The 11,799-nt window shown below is 43.0% G+C and overlaps 1 pseudogene; it reads right to left on the bottom strand.

Annotated features, from left to right (window-relative positions):
- Nucleotides 1-6,010: 6,010 nt before the first annotated feature.
- LOC137149017 (uncharacterized) lies at nt 6,011-6,842 on the bottom strand (annotated as a pseudogene).
- Nucleotides 6,843-11,799: the final 4,957 nt, after the last annotated feature.

The raw sequence follows: 11,799 nt of genomic DNA, 5'->3' as shown, positions 1-11,799 counted from the left end.
GTGAGTGTATAGAAGATCTCATTCTGCTTTTATGCAGGCTGGGTGGTCTGCTATAAGGTCTGGAATAGCTTGACCACACATCCCCGTTCTGCCATTGCATGGGATATAGCATGGGTGGTCTGACCCACGGTGGCCCATACCAGGAACATGCACTGGTTCCCTTGCAAGGCATATACCTGGGTGCCTCTGAGGGTGGTCTGGTGGGCGAGGAGTGCTCTGCTGAAAATTGTGCTTCCTCTGCCTCACTGTCCTTTCCACTTCAAAATGGTACTGGGGAGAGAGATTTGTCATGTGCAAAGTGCAATGGGGAAATCAATCATCCATGCAGTCGGTGACTCTGGAGACAATGTTACTACTGTCTCCGTTTGATAATGGTGGTGTTGCTTGTCCTTTTTCTTTAGAGATGATGCTGATGACTGTGCCACATGTCGTGTCGCTGCCATAGACGTGCGAGTTGCCATCGTCGACACCTTGACAGTTCTTGGTGCTGGTGCTAGTTCCAGTGCCGAAGTGGGTGCCGGGACCTTTGTCAGTGCTGTGTTTGTACTTGGTGCTGTACTCAACGCCGTGGCCTCTGACAGTACCATGGCCAGGACAGTTGACCATTGGGCCATCGATCTCTGCACTGTGTCTTCCTTCAGTGCCATGCTGGAGGAGGACAATTTGTTTTTGTCTCTTGACTCCACACTGTAACATTTCGAGTTCTTGGGTGCTATGGCCCGATTTGTACCTGAGAAACCTGTTGCCTCATGGGTATTAGGTCTAAGGACTGTTGCTAGGCTTTTGGGCAAACTCCTTTTCTTAGCTGTGCTCCTGGTTGGAGACGTTGAGGCTCTTTTCCTCGAAGTTCCTTCAGTTTTCTCTGATGAGGTGTTCTCTGGTCCCAGATCAGAGGAGGGTCTGAGGGACTTCTCCATCAAGATAAGCTTCAATCTAATGTCCCTATATCTTCTGGTTCTGGCCTTAAGATTTTTACAGTGAGTGCACTTTTGCAGCACATGAGTTTTCCCCAGGCAACAAACACATTGAGAATGGCCGTCAGATGCTGGGATGGCATCCCGACATGAGGTACACCTTTTAAATCCTGGTGAACCAGGCATGATGTAAAATCCTAAATTTCTGACTTATTCTACTCTATCTACATGGGGTGGTTCAAGAAGAGGGAAGAAAACCAATGGTTTTTTTAAATGAAGATAGGCAAGATAAACTACTGACTAAACTAAGGTAATTATTGACTAAACTAAACTATTCTCTAAAGACATTCATATTAGGACGAGTTAAACCTGTAGCTGCTGCATACTCCATCTCAGACCATGGACAATTGAGAAGGAATTGAGGGGATCGGGTTGCGCATGCACCAGAAGAGGTGCCAGTGGTGCTGTGAGATAAGAACTGTGCATGCGTGACCCTCTTAAAGTTCTGCTGTAAAGATCTCCAGTCTATGATGTCGGACATGATGACACTTAAAGTGGAGCACCCACAGGGACATCAGTTGAAGAAGAAGCCACTGATATTTTGATGCTGTCCCATGAGGAAGAATTTGCTCATCAACATGGTGCTCCATATCCTCCTTTCAGGACTGGGAATTTTTAGCTTTTTATTGTCATACCTGAGAGTTACTCTGAGGGACATTTAAAAAAAAGTTTTCATTTTAATAATTTACCTGGCTCTTATATAGCACTTTTCAATCCAAAGGTCTTAAAGGGCTTTACCAAGGAAGTCGGTATCATTTTCCCCATTTTACAGGTAGGAAAACAGAGGCACAGAAAGGGACTTGCCCAAAAAAACATAGGTTTCTGGAATCCGAATCCAGTGCCCTATCCACTAGGCCACACTGAGTTGGGACTAAATGAAAAAAAAAAAAACGAAAAAAACCCCATGTAATAAAGATGAAAACATGCCCTTCCCCCATGCTTCTGAAATGAAAAATAGCTAGATAAGAGAGGTTATACTAACTATAGTGAGTCATAGCCAGAGTGGGCAATTACTTCTGCACATAAGACAGTTTGCAGAGTGATCTCACAACAAGCGAACACCCTTCAAAATAAATAAGTTGATTTTCCAGAAATACCTCTCAGGGCTTGGCTAGTAGACAGACTTTTGGATATTACTGTTACAATCCAGGCTATTCTATCCATGCCTGAAAACTATTGCTAGTGAAGCAGACTGTTCTTCTGTCTTTGTTTAACTTGGCAGTGCCCCATTACTAGACCCAGTTGAAATTTGGAATTTCCATTCTGCAGGAAATTCTGATATTTTGAAATTGCCTTTTGGTCCAATGGCAACTTTTCCACGACATGAAAACTTTATCGCTTTTTTTTTACTTTATCATAATTAGGAATTATAATATAGTTGAAATGAGAACGTGGAAATGAAGCATTTCAACCTTATCAAAACAAAGTGCTTCGTCACATTTTTTATCAACAGTTTTGATGAAATTGGTATGGTGCCACAACACGTTTTGATTTTGTCAAATCAGCTTTGTCCAGTGAAAAATGTTCCTCTGGAAAAAATCTTTGAATGGCTATATTCAATACATTAGGAGCCTGGTTCAAACAGCCTTACTCACATTTGAGTAGTACCTTTCCTAACAAGTAGCACCATAGATTAAAGTAGGACTAACTAAAGTTCTACTTGACATAAACATGGCAGAATCTGGCCTTGTAGCAGTAGGCTGCGGAAGATGTTGTGACGCTCTGGAGATAGTGACGTGGCGGGTCTGGTCAGGACCGGTTTGGTCAGGATTGGGTGCACAGTAAACAGGTTGTATGACCGGTTTCACAACCCGTTATGTAACTTGCTTTGGTGCCAAGGAAGAGGACGAAGGGGGAGAAAGTCATGTGCTGTAATTTAGCCAATGCTTATTATTCCCTGTATATAAAAGCTTAAATTGCAAGCTACGCAATGAGACTCTGCCATGAACCCACTTGGATTGCTTGGCACTCTCCTGCAGCCGCTTCGCAGAGCGTTAGTGTCTCCCTCTGCTGTTTGGAGCATAAGACGTGATTAAAGATAAGTGTACCTAATTGGTGTGGGCGTGTTTTTATTCCTTACCTGGTATCCAGAACCTGCAGGCAGCTGTGATTAGCTGTGCCTGGCACAACAGGCATTTAGTGACTAGGACTGGATTTTCAAAGGAATCTAAGGGTATGTTTATAAAGCCCAAAGCAGTGGGCCCCTCACCTTGGGTCAACAGACTTGGGCTTGTGGGGCCCATGCTAGTGTTTTAAAAATAGCTGTGTAGACAGCGCTTTGAAGTTGCAGTTTGAACTGGAGCTCAGGCTTTCAAGCCTATTTTTAGAGTGCTAGCTCCTCAGGCCCGAATCTATTGAGCTGGACTGGGAGGCTGACGGCCTCAGGCTTTTTAGGTTTACCCTAAAGGATTTAAGCCCCCAAATCACATTCAGTTAGAATGGGAGTTACATGCCTAACTCCCTTTGGCTCTTTTGTAAATCCCAGCCTCAGTAAATATTAGCTTATTATGTGCAGATTGGTGTTTCAACGTCATAAATTAGCACCGAATGCCCGTAGTTTGACTTTCAAATAGGCCCCTCCAGCCTTATTCTTTGGTCACATTTTTTTGATCACACATGGCTATACGTTCCAAATGGGTTTATACAGTGCTTGGAGAGCACTGCAATATTGTTATAGTTCAGTTTGGCTCCTTCAGACTCCACGTGTCCCAAATCCCATATTTCCTTTTTTTTTTCCCACTGTACAATATAAATGCTCTGCTTCAGCACACAAATGCCAAGAAGAATTGTTAGGCCAAATTCACTCCTGGAATAAAAAGGTGTAATTCCTCTCAACAGAGCTGTCCCACTTACACCAGCTTTGAATTTGGCCCATTAAGCATAAAGAGGTTTGTGGCATCAAGGTAGCTCTGCTATCAGAGAGTATGAGCTTCTTGTGGAAGACATTGCTCACGACATATTATGCAGCCATATATCTAAATGCATCACTGTTTGCTTTCTCAGAACTCAATAAGAAAAGGTTTCTTGGCCATGGCCAATTTTCTGCAAAATAGATTAAAAAGGAGAGCAAACCACTTCTGCAGGTTGTGAATCTCTGCTGAATAGAAAATGATAATTCATTATAGCTCTTTGAAAGTTGACTATGTTTATATCATAATATTTGTCCAGGTAAGGGGAAAAACGTTATTCAACATTTATATTTAAAGGGCCAGAGTATCTGGTATGGTGTAGTAACTTTCCACCACACTGCTGGCAGAAACTGGCCTTAAAGCAGGGGAGGATCATGCCAATCTTCTAGTATCATAGGTCTGGTCTACACTGGCAACAGAGGTCGATGTAACATCACTTACGTCAATCTCCGAAAGCCTGCTGTACCTCTCTGTAATCAAGGGAGCCTGCATCATGGCGGATCACAGCATAGCAGCATAAGGGCCAGGCTGGTACCCTGCTGCATGCAGCAAATCTTCCCTTACCTCGTGCATTACCCTCAGGAGACTGATATCACTCATGGTCACCTAGGGAAGACGGCGCATGTTTAAAATACCCGAGCTGTACAGCAGACACCCTGTACCTCTCTATTCCCCATTGTATTGTCCTACAACGTCACTTTAATTATTTTGATTTGGTTTCAGAAGAGACTGTTAACTGCCCCCTGCTGTCCTCAGCTCCCCTGTGGCTGCCTTGTGACAAAACGGTCATCCAAATTAAATCATGTTGCCCAGGCACCCCTCTAATACAGGGCATTTGAAATGAGATTTTTAAAGATCATTAATCCTCTCTATAGCACAGTAAAGTGCCCCTGGCTTACCATCTCTGCAACGGCACAGCGAGCCGACCCTTCTGGGATGTTAGGAATGGAATGTGGGTCTGGCTTAGCCTTGTAAGCATAGTAAGGGGAGTATTTTATACATTGTTGCAGTTGTTTCATTTTCTTGGATCTGCTAACAATGGCAACCTTGTGCATTTATTTTCGTTCTGTAGACACCTCGGCCTTGGCCCAACCCTCTAGAAATGCTGCAGAAAGACTATCGCAGATTAGAAAGGGGAAAAAAAAGTAATCAAGAGATGACATGTTTGGCAAGCTCATGAATGCCTCTGCGGCTGCAGAGGCAGAGCTCAGAGCATGGTGGCTGATCTTGTCCCAGAATATGGACATGGACAGGGAGAGTTGCAGAGAAATGCAGGAGCATGATCGCAGTACCATGCAGGAGATGCTGTGAATCATGCGCGACCAGACAGACATGCTCCGGCGGTTTGTGGAGCTTCAGGAGGAGCAGAGGCTGGACAGAATCCCTCTGCAGCCCCTCCATAATGCTCCTCCACCTATGGCTTTGCTGCCCTGCCCCTCCCTCACCCCCAAGAGGTCTCGGAGGAGAATGGCCAGGCTGCAGTACGTGATGCACTCCAGCCCGGTGGAGGCGAGCAGAAAGCAGCGGTGGCCCTGCTGACAGCTGGCCTACAAGAAACCATGCTACCCCTTGAGACTGTGAATGAACACTCCAACCCCTCCATGACTTGAATGTTTGTAAATAAAAGTTTGCATCATTTCAACACGTTTCTTTATTAAATCATATCTTGTTTGGGAGGGATTTGGAGGGTACAGATATCGATGGTGGGGGGACATTGAGCAAAGGCAAATAACAGACAGGAACAGAAATGAGTCCTGCATCTCATTCCAGGACCTGGTTTCCAATGCTTCCGTAATGCAAAGTGCTCTGCGGTTAGCTCTCCGCGTAGTGCTGGCATCAGACTGCTCATAATTGGCAGCCAGTCCTTCTGCCTCCACAGCCCAACCCAGGGGGAACCTCTCACCCTTCGCTTCACACAGATTATGAAGAACACAGCACGCAGATATCACTGATGGGAGATTCTTTTTACTCATGTCCAGCCTAGTGAGCAGACTCCTCCATCTGGCCTTTAAATGCCCAAACCCACATTCAACAACCATTCTGCAAGTGCTTAACCTCTTATTAAAACATTCCTTGTCGCTGTCAAGGTGTCTGGTGCCAAGGGAGCAAGGGATAAGCAGGACCCCCCAGGATCACTATGGGCATTTCCACACCTCCAATCTGAATTTTTTGGTCAGGAAAGAAAGTGCCCACCTGCACGTTAGAGAACAGTCCTGAATTCCGAAATGCGCGCTTGTCATGCACCTTCCCAGACCACCCCACATAGATGTCGATGAAATGATCCCTGTTATCCACAAGACTGTGCAGGACCATGGAAAAGTACCCCTTGCGGTTTATGTACTCGGTTGCTAGGTGGGCAGGCGCTAAGATGGAGATGTGCGTCCCATCAATGGCCCCCCCGCAGTTTGGGAACCCCATTGCAGCAAACCCCTCCACTATGTCCTGCACATTTCCCAAAGTCACTAGCCTTCATAGCAGAAGTCTATTGATGGCACCGCACACTTGAATCATGGCAGCGCCCACTGTAGATTTACCGACTCCGAATTGTTTCCCAACCGAGCGGTAACAGTCGGGGGTTGCCAGCTTCCACAGAGCAATGGTGAGTCTCTTCTCCACGGTCAGAGCTTGTCTCAAGCGAGTATTCATGCTCTTCAGGGATGGGGCCAGCTCCAAGCAAAGTTCAAAGAAAGTGGCCTTTCGCATATGAAAGTTCTGCAGCCACTGGTCATCATCCCACAGCTGCATAACGATGCGGTCCCACCAGTCTGTGCTTGTTTCCCTGGACCAGAACCTGCACTCCACAGATGATGCGTTACGGCCTGCAGCAATCGGGAATTGTTCCACTTGATGGCTTGTAGCCTGTGCTTTGGCTTCTTGCTCTACTTCGAAAATACTCAATGATAAGCCGTGATGTATTTGTGACGCTCACGATAATAGTGCAGAGTTAAGCTGGCTCCATGTCTTCGCAGCAATGGCAAGCGTGTGGCATAAACAAATGGCGCAAAAATCAGTTTCCTGTTTGTTTGGGGGAAGAAGGGAAGGGGAAGCAGCGTTGCATCATGGGACGATGAAACTCGTCCCAACAGCCACCGCGGCTAGTTGGACTTTGGGATAGCAACCCACAGTGCACTGCTTTGAATGTTGACACAAGTGTGGCGAGTGTGGACACATGAACCCGGTGCAAAAAGCATGGTGTGTATACGCTCCAGTGACTTCTAAAAATCGGCGGGTGAAAGTCGACTTTAAGTAAGTCGACTTCAGTCTGCAGTGTAGACACACCCATAGAGACTTGTGCCATTCTCCCTCCCTGCTGCCAACATGACAGAGAAAACAGATACAACCAGTGTCATGACTGAGATCACCTATAGCCTGCTGATCCTCAGATGCATTTCCAGACTCTTGCATCTGTTTGTAGCCATCCAAAGTCATTAGGCTACTTCAACATGGAGTAGAACTGACCCCAAACAGAAGACACAGGGAGCACAGAAGTGACCTTTTTTACTTAGTGTATTAGGTCTGTAGCTGAGTATCTGGTTGGAACTCTGATGAGCTCTTCCCATTTTGGGTAAGGAAGACCTGAGAGGGCTCCCCCTTTTGGATCTCATCAGTTAGCCTGAGGGGTTATGGGATTACTGACTCTGTTTTCACCCAGGATTATGTTTGCTGCAACCAAAACAGGCCCAGTTCCCAGGTAGCCTGAGGGCAAGACCGGAACTAGCTTATTACCTCTAGGTTGCTGACCTGCAGGGAGAATCCAGTTTTTAAATTCACATAATAGATATCTTACTAACCGTTTCACACAGTGAGAAACACTGCAGAAGTAAATAGCGAAGAGAGTGTGTGTGTGTGCACGTGTGCATAAGTGCTTCCAGGAGCTGGGCCAGAATTGTTATGTAGATTCTATTAAACATCTCTAAGGCTGTGGTCCATAAAACTATGACAACAGAAGCGCTACCGGATAAATTGCAATAGGGAAGGACATTAGAACATATCATTTGATTTTGCCCGAAGATACAGAATTCTTGACAGACAATTGTCAATGTCAACAAAACCACCATTAGGATGAGAAATATTAAGCTCCTCCCATAGAAGGCTGCCACAGTGCTGAATTAGTGAGTACAAAGACATAAAAGTTTGTAAATATGTTACTTCTTTAGAGCCTAAATCTCCCCCTCTTATGATGACAAGTTATGCTGCACAGGATATACAGTGAAAATGGAGCTTGGGACTTATTATTTTGACAACTTTAGAGCTTTACGGATATTTATAAATTAAACTGTAGAACATCTCCCAGTCCTAGGCAGGTGGGTAATTGACACTGAAATTGGGCTAAGTTGAACTGGATATTATGAACACAGTAAAAAAACTTTTAAATGTCAAGTGTTGATGGAATACAGTAAAGAGTGCTATATGTCTACGTATGTTTCAGAATGCACTGAAGACTATGGTATAGGTACAGGGGTGGCCAAACTTACTGAACCCTCCGAGGCCCCTCTCTCCACTGGGCAGAATCCTCTAGCCCCACTATCCTGCCACAGGGCAGAAGCTCTGAGTTCCCCACTCTAGTCTGGTAGGTAGAGAATAGGGGGAGGGGAAGCATAAGGGGCTCCACGAGCTGCACTTTAACTGTAACAGAGCCACATGCAGCTCACAAGCCACAGTTTGGCCATAGAATATGATTTGTTATTTTATCTATACTTTATCTGGTGTGCAGATTTTTCATTTAACCATTTTAGAAATATGGAAAAGGGGTGTATGAAAAACCACAAATACAAGCTTAATATACAAGCTGGTTGTGTCTTAACAATGTGTAATGTAAGTCTGATTTATATAAGATGGAGGGATATAAGTTCAATAAAAGTGATATTAATAGCAATACTTGAGAGAAATTGTGACAGAGGTATTCAAACACAAATCACAGATGCTGTAAGTAGCCTTTCATCTCTTACTTGATAATGGGGAAAATGCTCCCTTGGTTGTTAAAGAGCAAATCAAACAACAAACAATGCAAAATGCTTCACTAGCTGAAAATGTAGACCCTGATGAAATGCAGTTTCTAGAATTCAAAATCATTAAGAGCTGTGGAAAATCCACAATACATTCTGCTGTATTCCTTTTAACCGAAAAATTCATTCTTTGCCCTTACAAATGATCCCTTTGCTGAACACACAGATTTCAGGAAGCAAGACCGACCCAAAAATAAGAAGAAAAGATTAATTCCTGTTTCTCCTGACAATTATGTCTAATCATCTATGATCCAGACAATTTCACTAGTTACTTTCCCTAGTGGAGATTGGCATCATGAAATGGATAGTTTAACTGCTCTAAAGTTATCTGATTACACACTGTGGCTTAAGATAAAAGCTACACTACGTTTCATCCCCCCTCACATTTTCCCTGCCTTAGACTTCAGTGCTTTATGTACAGAATGTGTATATAGAGGGTAAATGCTGAATGCAATACTGTAGTATTGCATATGATAAGATATCACTGGAATTTACAACCCATAGAGCTTTTTATTTCATGTAAATAACGTCACTATCAACACTGCACCCATTGTCCAGTTTGTTTGCAAAACACAACTTTGTTTTTCATTATGATAAATTCCATAGAGGATGATGATAGGTCTAAACTTCAGGTTAATAAAACTTAGGATCACTGACTGAACTTCTGGCAGTGTTTATTTTATCTTTCTGAGGTAGATAAATTGAGTACTATGTATGGATCTTTTGTATGAGGCCTTAAAAGGTACTGAGACCTTGTATTCTCTCCATAAGATCTTATGGCAAGTTTTGAAAAGTGGGCTTTGCCCAGATATCCTTGGCCAAACTGTCCTCTCTCATCAGTGTTACGCAGTGTGAAGTTCACTAGCTGGTCTTCCCTCCACATCACTGGTACTGTTTATATAAAATGTATAAAGTGCTTTGGGAGACTTTGGGATCAAGAGTGTTATATACGCAAAATATTGCAATTTAAAGGCCTTTAAAGATGTGGCAGACTTTTCTTCCAGCAAAAAATGGCAGCAGAATGCTCGGGAGAGGAGTAAATGACAGAAGGCAGAGTAGATCATTATTAGTAATAAAAATATATTATGGCACCTCCCAAAAACCCCAGCCAGACTGGAACCCTATTGTGCAAACATAGTTGAAAACAGTCTCTGTCCCAGACAGCTTGTTTATTTTGTGCTCAAGAACAGACTTGAGTAGACATTACTGCTCATAACATTAAGATGACAATTGGTATATTTCAAACTTGGTGTTTCAATACTTTACATCCTGTTAATAATGGAACAAGATCATGCTCATTCACTAAAAAGAGAGGCTCAATCTTGATATGAAAACCCTACCATCATAATTAACACCACTTATTACCTTTGTCAGCAATCTTCGCAGAGAGAGGCCAACAGTTCAATGAACCTCGCCACTACATGAATTTCTTCCATTCCAGATTGGAGCCCAATGGTCAGATCAGATGGTGATTTCTGAAGTAGAAAGGTTACTTTACCTATGTATTTGGTGCTGGTGTAACTGTTGCTGGAATACTGTGTCCAATTCTGGCGTCCACAATTCAGAAGGATGTTGATAAATTGGAGAGCGTTCAGAGAAGAGCCATGAGAATGATTAAAGGATTAGAAAACATGCCTTACAGTGATAGACTCAAAGAGCTCAATACATTTAGCTTTAACAAAGAGAAGGTTAAGGGGTGACTTGAATACAGTTTATAAGTACCTGCATGGGGAATATATATTTGATAATGGTCTCTTCATTCTAGCAGAGAAAGGTAAAACAAGATCCAATGGCTGGAAGTTGAGGCTAGACATTTCAGACTGGAAATGAAGCATACATTTTCAAAAGTGAGAATAATTAACCACTACAACAATTTACCAAGCATCGTGGTGGATTCTCCATCACTGGCAATTTTTAAATCAAGAACTGGATTTTTTTTTTAAATGAGACATGCTCTAGAAATTATTCTGGGGAAGTTCTATGGCCTGTGTTATACAGGAGGCCAGAGTAGATAAGCACAATGGTTCCTTCTGGTCTTGGAGTCTATGAATCTCTTTTCCTGCCTCAGTTCACTTGAGTTTGCATCCTCTGAGAGTTCTTATTTAAAGAATGCCGAAATATGAAAAGCAAATTTAGCCAAAGTGTACTCTCTATTTGAAACCATATATCAAGTCCAGACTTTTTCTCCAAATTTCAGATACAAAGATTCTGTTAAAGAAAACAGCTGCGGAAATATCATGAAAGTAACCTCAGGATTATAATGGAAGGAATGTTGAGATAAGAAGGTTAAAAAAAAAACAGTATTTGCCAAGATGGTATAAGAATATATGGAAAAAAATCAAAACCAAATACCACTGCAGCAACAAATTAATCCCTGATGTAATCCAGCCAATGGCATTACACCAGGCACTCAGTTTGTCTGTAAAGTTGCTCAAGAACAATAAATCAATGCTTAGCTTCTAGCGAGAGAATATTTCTTCCATCTTCTTCAGAGACTCTGTTGACTGATTTGAGGAGCAGTGCTGATGGGGTACAGAAAGAATTGAATTCAGCCACCATCAGCCAGAATGAGGGTGCCTGCACTGGAGGATCTTTGACTGCAGGTGTGGGAGTAATAGGAAAAATGGAAGAGGAGAGGGAAATCCCTATATACCAGAATAAAACTTCAACAGGGAAGGTCCAAATCATACATGGAACAGCATGGATTAGGCAGGAAGCCATAGTCTCCCAACTTCAGCCTAAAACTGTGAGCTTACAATTCCTAAGCAAATCCTGATAGCAATAACTAAAGGAATTAATATAAAATATGAATAAGAGACACAAAAGCCTCTCCCCTATATTATATAAACATTGAGAGTATACGTTACACTGTGTGTGTGTGTGAATATAATATACAAACACAGACATGCA

Source organism: Emydura macquarii, unplaced genomic scaffold (genome assembly GCF_026122565.2).
Source record: "Emydura macquarii macquarii isolate MOO-44397 ecotype Brisbane River unplaced genomic scaffold, CSIRO-AGI_Emac_v2 contig_705, whole genome shotgun sequence".
Lineage (NCBI taxonomy): Eukaryota > Metazoa > Chordata > Testudines > Chelidae > Emydura > Emydura macquarii.
This window is presented reverse-complemented; position numbering and strand designations above follow the sequence as displayed.